The following is a 6,847-nucleotide window of genomic DNA, read 5'->3' as shown; positions in this document are numbered from 1 at the left end:
CTTATCACTGTTTTTGGTTTTCAGAACCCATTAGACCTTGAAGGCCTGGTAAACTGTTTTTCTCTGAAGTTTCCTTCATATTGGTACCTTGAAACCTTTTCAGTATTTCCTATAAGTATAGCTTAATTCCAGGTTTATTGTTTATAAAACAGTATTAGTTATTATTGAGATTAGTTATAGTTTAACTACTTATTATTTTAGTTACCATAATATTATTGAGTAATTCATTTTAAAGTGAACATGTAAATATTATAATAGTGAAAATATTTTGTAAAGATATTTCTTACATTACTGTCACACAATAATTTATCGTTCAGAAAGACTAATCTTTAATTTCCGACAAATTGTATAATTTATTTAATGTGAACAATACGATGTTTAAAACATACAAAATGTACCGCATAAGCTCCATATCTGTGCAGCAAAAGATGTACACTGAAAAAAGTGACTTTTTGGTTCAGTAAACTCTTTAGAGTATTCATCATAATTTCTACTCTATATTTTTTTATAAGCTTAATTAAAAACTAGTTTCTAAAGTAAAATTAAACCTCTTTTTAACGTAATACAAGAATTTTCTTATACTATTTAAATGTTTAATAGAAGTATTTACATAAACCTAAAAATACTACATAAACTTTACTCTAAAAATGTTGCTTTTTGAAATACACACAATTCTGCTCTGAGTCCAGATGTTACAGGATCACACAGAGCAAGAGGTATTCCAGATGACAGTCATTTTGGAAGGTACTGCAAAACCCTGCTCACCGTTCATAGAACTGATATGCCCTGAACTTGGCATACGCTCCCACTTTGCGCTTCGCTTTTATAGTCTTCCAAAAACTTTTCCTGGAGTTGGATGGATTTATACTGTCACCAAAAGTAAATACTCTAAAGTTGAAGTTGCTCTCCTAAATGCATTTATGACTTTGTCATCTTAGGGTTGGAAAATGTGGCATCAAATGTCAACAATTAGCAGAGGGTTCCAGTTGCCCTTTTTTTATTATTTGCCAAATAAGATACATGTTATTTGGCAAAAAAAAAAAAAAAAACCCAGATACCTTAATTCAAATATCTAGTAGAGATTTTATTCTTCATTGAGAATGGTTAGACAGTTGAAGCTGTTAATTTTTAATTGCGTTGATTTTGTTTCATCAATGTTGTAATTGCAGTTTCAAACATCCACTAGTCTGGATGACTGGTTTAAATGTTGAAATTGCACTGTTTCAGTGTGTAGGTTTGTAGAATTTTTATTGCATATTTTAGTAGTGACTATATTACCAGATCGTAGCACTGCCGCCCTGCAGCAAGAAGGTTCCAGGTTCGATTCCTGGCCAGGAGTCATTCTGCATGGAGTTTCCATGTTCTCCCTGTGAATGGGAGGGTTCTCTTTGGGTACTCTGGCTTCCTCCCAAAGTCCAAAAACATGACTGATAGGTTAATTGGCTTCTCTAAATTCTCCTTAGGTGTGTGTGCATGATATTCTTACCCTGTCCAGGGTGTACCCCGCCTCTTGCCCATAGAAAGCTGGAGATAATGGATATAATAATTAAGTTCTATGTAATTACTTCATATCAGAAAATACTACAGGAATATAAGATCTACTTAAAATTTTGAGTAAAATGCTGTTTGTGCCTATGAAAAACAAACACACTTTACTTAATTTTTAAAAATAAATCTAACTTACAACTTGGATGTAATTAAGTAAATTTTACTTAATATCTTCACAACTGTTATGTCCTATGGAAAGTAAAATTCACGTGATACTGGCAAGTGTGTGTTACCTGTTAATGCAGCATTAAATTTTACATAAATCATTTGCGTGCAAATACTTACATATATATATTTTTAAGTAAATGTTATGAGTTTTTTTTTCAGTGTAGTTATACAACCCAACCCTTTCTTCTTACTTCTACACGACTGTATCCCTGTCAGGACTCAGAATGGGACCCAGTATTCAAGGTAGACAGACAGACAGATTACTCAAAAGTGTTTATTAAAAAACGGATCTTCAGATGCAGCAGCTAGGACATCTAGGGCAGAGCCTCTGCAGGAGAGAAGCACAGGTTAGCGACCACGAAAATCTGGTAGAAGAAGATCATGAACGTGAGTCACTAACCTGGTTTAATAGCTCAGCCTGTGCCAAGAGAACGTGGTTGATTCCAGCCGCCCAGCTGACAGGTCAGGTAAACAGATCAGATGGGAACAGGCAGGTTCAGGGGTTGATAAACAGAATAGGTCAGGATCAGGTAACCGGAAACACTAAGGTAACGCTGAAACACTCTCACCACTGGCTCGAGAATAATCACACCTGATGACTGGAAACAGGCAGGTTAAAACAGACCACACAGGAACAGGAGGGCTAAGTGTTTGAGAGGCAGAACAGGAAATCAGAAACACTAAGGTAAGGCTGGCACTCTCTCCCAACTGGTTTGGGAATAATCTGCCGCTTATGACTGGTTAAATAGAAGCAGGAGCAGGTGGATCAGATGAACAGTAATGAAAAATAAGGAAGAATCAGATGTGTGAACAAAAGTAGTAAGTAATTAAACCAGTCATCAGCTCCAAGATGATGAAAATTCCGGACCTGCCTGCAGTGTTTTTTCTACTAATGCTTTCCAAGAAACTTCTGAAGACTTTACATAGCAAATGGATTTAAACAGAAATGAAATTACACTATTGTAAGTATTTTCTTTTCATTTGATGACATAGATGAATCAAACCAATCCTTTATCATTTTTATTCAAACATTCAAATTTTGTTCTACTGGTCAATTTGTTAACATCTTAATCAATTATGTTTTTTTAAGGCCACAAAATGTGAAAACCTGATTAAAAACATTTTAAGACAAAATAATTGTATTAACCTGACTTAATTAGTTTTTTTCCGCACCAGGGAGGAAGGCAAATTCAGAACATTGATCAGGGACCGTACATTTTGTGGTTAAACAGGTTTCAGAAACCTCTGGTCATCATTTCACCACGGAGAAGTGCTTATTGTACTAGAATCACTGTTGTTCACACTTTCCCTAAAGTGGTTTTGTCTCCATCCACTACCGAGCATCACCAAAGTGATGCAGTGTCGCTTTCTATTTGTTACGGCTTCTCTCTGTGTCAAAGCCACAAAGTGGTTATCTATTCAGCAGACAGCACATTCTGCAGCTGTGCCTTCGATCTTCTGCTGGAAATGCCAATGAGGGAATAACTGCATAATGAGGGCATGGGTTCTTTTTAGGAGGGAGGGACTTAATCTCATTTGATGGGACATATTAAGATGGTATTGTCATCTCAAGTAAAGACCATCAAAAAGTAAAGCCTTATACCATTTTCTCATTTCTACTCATTCCACTGTAAAGTAGCTGGCGAACATTTTCATAGGGTTTGGAGGATTAAGAAATGGCCTTATTTCAGGCAGGCGAATTAAATTCCTTTTAAGCTCGTAATCACCATGGCATTCAACTGCAGTTCAGATTTCATCTGGGTATTGCTACATCTGGCTCAAATTTCCGGTCTGGGAAATAAAATTCATTAAAAGTGAAGGTCAGTGGCATTCTGAAGATCCCATCACACACTCAAAGCCAATGGACATCTGAGGGGATGATGTTGCCTATTAGATTCAGACCAAACAGACAAATTATGCTGTATTCAAAATAAATTCTTATATGTTTTAGTACAGCATTTTTGTCATCACCTTGATCTCTTTTCTTTTCAACTCAGCCTTCCAACCCCCTTAATATCTTCGGATGCCTGCAATGCATTTTTGGTACAGAAGCAGTAGGAGGATTGTACCGACCGATCTGGAGGATTCTGTTCTAGCCCACCTCAATCCATCCTTCCCGTCAGCCAGCTCTCTCTCCACCCACCCATGTTCCCTTCAGCAAGAGTCATCCTGTGTTAACATCAGTGTTTCCAGCAGAGCTGCAGGACAAGAAGGATGGCGGCTCAGTGTCCTGTGTAACTCACACCAGGACAATTCCAACCCCTGACCCTTATTCCTCAACAATCTCAATCTTTTCTTTTACGTCTCTCACATTATTTAGCGTTGTTATTGCTCAAATACCATTTTTCCCCTAATTTCTTTTCTATATTGTGCTGTTATGGATTTTCTTTTGTCTCCCAGTGTGTTGCGTTTTGGCTGTCCGCTCTGATTTGTTCACTCTACTGTGCTTAAAGGCCACATGATGTAAATACACTTGGGCAGATGGACTACTAGCAGGGAGAAAGGAGGAAAAATATATTGGCCAATTAGGAAAATTATTAAAAAAGATCAAACCAGAGCAGATATATTTTCTTTTATTAAGTTAATTCATGTTGATCTATGCATACTCAATGTACAATAAATTGCCTTACAAAAATCCTCAAAGAACAGAGGAAAGAAAATAAAATGCATAAGGAAAAGCATTAGATGCACGGTAACAGTGTTACATGATAACATCAGACAGTGCTTTGAAGGTGTGGAGGTCATGTCGCATTTTAAGCGTTGATTTTACAATATTATCTTTTTGCAAAAACTGACCTGCATTCATATACAGGTGTTTGGTGGCTGATCCAGATGAGAGATATATCCTTGTTTCTACTTGTTTTTTTCTACTTGTTTTGTTTGTATGTATGTCCTGATTTTAAAAATTTTTATATATAAAACAACGATATGGTAAATATTTGATACCATAGTATAGTAAAATAATAATTGATGGTCATCCATCCATCCATTTTCCTTCACGCTTATCCCTACTGGGGACACGAGGGGTGCCGGTGCCTATCTCCAGCTGTCTACGGGCGAGAAGCGGGGTACACCCTGGACAGGTTGCCATTCTATCGTAGATTGATGGTCATTTCAATTATTATTTTGGTCCTTTGTTAAACAGATCTTGCTACTAAATCTGTTGCACTTCTAAAGGGTTTCAAAATCACATAATGGATTTCTAAAGGCTTCAAAACCCAAACCTACGAGCAAGATTCAGTTTTCTCACCTGTAGGTAGTTTTTGAATCGATTACTTTGTTACAGTTCTAACTTATTAGCCAGAATAAACATCTTTAGCTATAATGAAATGTTAACCTCCTAATGACCAACTAAAAATTAAAATAGATTTTAACAAATTTTTCATTGGAAATTCCACTGAAGCCTTTTGACACACAAAACTTTTTCCAAATACATTTGATAGATTTCTTAAAGTACCATGACAGTGTTTGTAACTCAATTCACTGGGAAATTTTTTTGGCAAGATAGAATATCTGTCCCAAATTGAGACGAAATTCTTACCTGCAGAGAGGAGACATCTTACAACTCCAATGCTGAGGACCTCAGTAATGCTATTCTTAACCTAAAATCTAAACAGAAACATATACAGCCACTTATATTCCACAAAATCCTATTGGGTAAGGTCTTTCCATCTGTTTTAATTCCCTCAATATTCCATTCTATACAGAAACTGAATTCAACATGACTGAAATGAAAGTCACTATTTCCTCCTTCCCTAATGGTAAAGCATGTGAACCAGGTAGATTAAAAATGGAATTTTAAAACTCCATATTGAAAAAATGTTCCAGTTTTAGTCCGGATGGAAAACTGTTCTTTAAACAGGGCTCTTTTCCAGATAGCGTTGATGATGTCCAAATTTTTCTTCTTTTAAAGGAGGACAGAGACTCCACTGATGTGGCTTCATATTGTCTATTAAATAGTGTTGAATATTTATATTTTATTTTTTGCAAAAGCAGTGGCTTTACATCTTGGTAAATTCATAGGTAGATTACATCAAGAGGATAAAAAAATACATATCATTATTTTTGATAAATGGACAGCAAGCTTAATCAACAGAGTGAATAGAACCAATCTGACCATGTGATCTGATTGGAGTGTCTCTATAAAGTGCATTGCGGTCACATAGTTTGGGAATTAGTGCCATATAAATAAACTGAATTAAAATGAATTCAAATACCTGTTGGCTTTGGCAGTTTTATAAATACTTTATGCTCCAACTAAATCATTGGTAATGACAGGTTATGATAGCCCGTTCGGCTCCCCTGTGGAATCAGGCATGGCTACTGTCTAAACCCCCTGCTCTTTACTCTGCCTATGGTGCCTCTGGTCATTGCAGTCAGGAGCAGCGTTGATGTTGTACGCATATCCAGCAGTCTTCTTAAACCAGGCGACTCCAAAGTTGTTCCTGAAGGTTTTAGAGGTTTACAAGGTTCAGCATAGCTGTAATTATCAGAATCAGCTGTGCTGAAGCTGAGAAGCAGCTGGGGAAGCAGCCCTTGATGATCGACTTTCTTAAACCATCATAACTTTATATGCAGATGACTCTGGTTTTACTATCTCAGTGTCAGTATCCTCAGAAACAACAAGCTACTGTCAGCACCTCAATACTAGTATTAAGGAAAACAAGATAGATAAAACAACAACAACAACAACAAAAAAAACTTTGCCACTGTCCTTAAACTAATATTTTCCCATTATTAAAAAATATACTTATTATTATTTTTCTTTATTCCAATAGAAAGGTTAAAAAAACTACAAGTAAAACCTCACTAATGGCCCCTCACACAACCAATCACAGGATGTACACAAAGCTCTCATAAACACACAAAAAGCTCTCATAAAGATTATGTTAAAGTTAAACACAATAAAAAGGTTATAATAGATAAAAAAAAAAAAGGCTAAAACAGTTACAAACATTTTGAATATGTTGAGAAAGGGCCTTCTTAAATACATAAACAAGACTTTCTGAGTGGAGAAGGGATGGAAGATTGCTCCAATTACAAGGTGCTTTATATTCCAATGAAAATGTTCCTGTTTGATATTCACTATTCATTATATGAGGAGCTTTTGTTTTAAATTACCAGAATAGCT

Source organism: Cyprinodon variegatus, unplaced genomic scaffold (genome assembly GCF_000732505.1).
Source record: "Cyprinodon variegatus isolate N-32 unplaced genomic scaffold, C_variegatus-1.0 Scaffold106, whole genome shotgun sequence".
NCBI classification, from domain to species: Eukaryota; Metazoa; Chordata; class Actinopteri; order Cyprinodontiformes; family Cyprinodontidae; genus Cyprinodon; species Cyprinodon variegatus.
The sequence above is the reverse complement of the archived record's forward strand: the minus strand, read 5'-3'. Positions refer to the sequence as shown.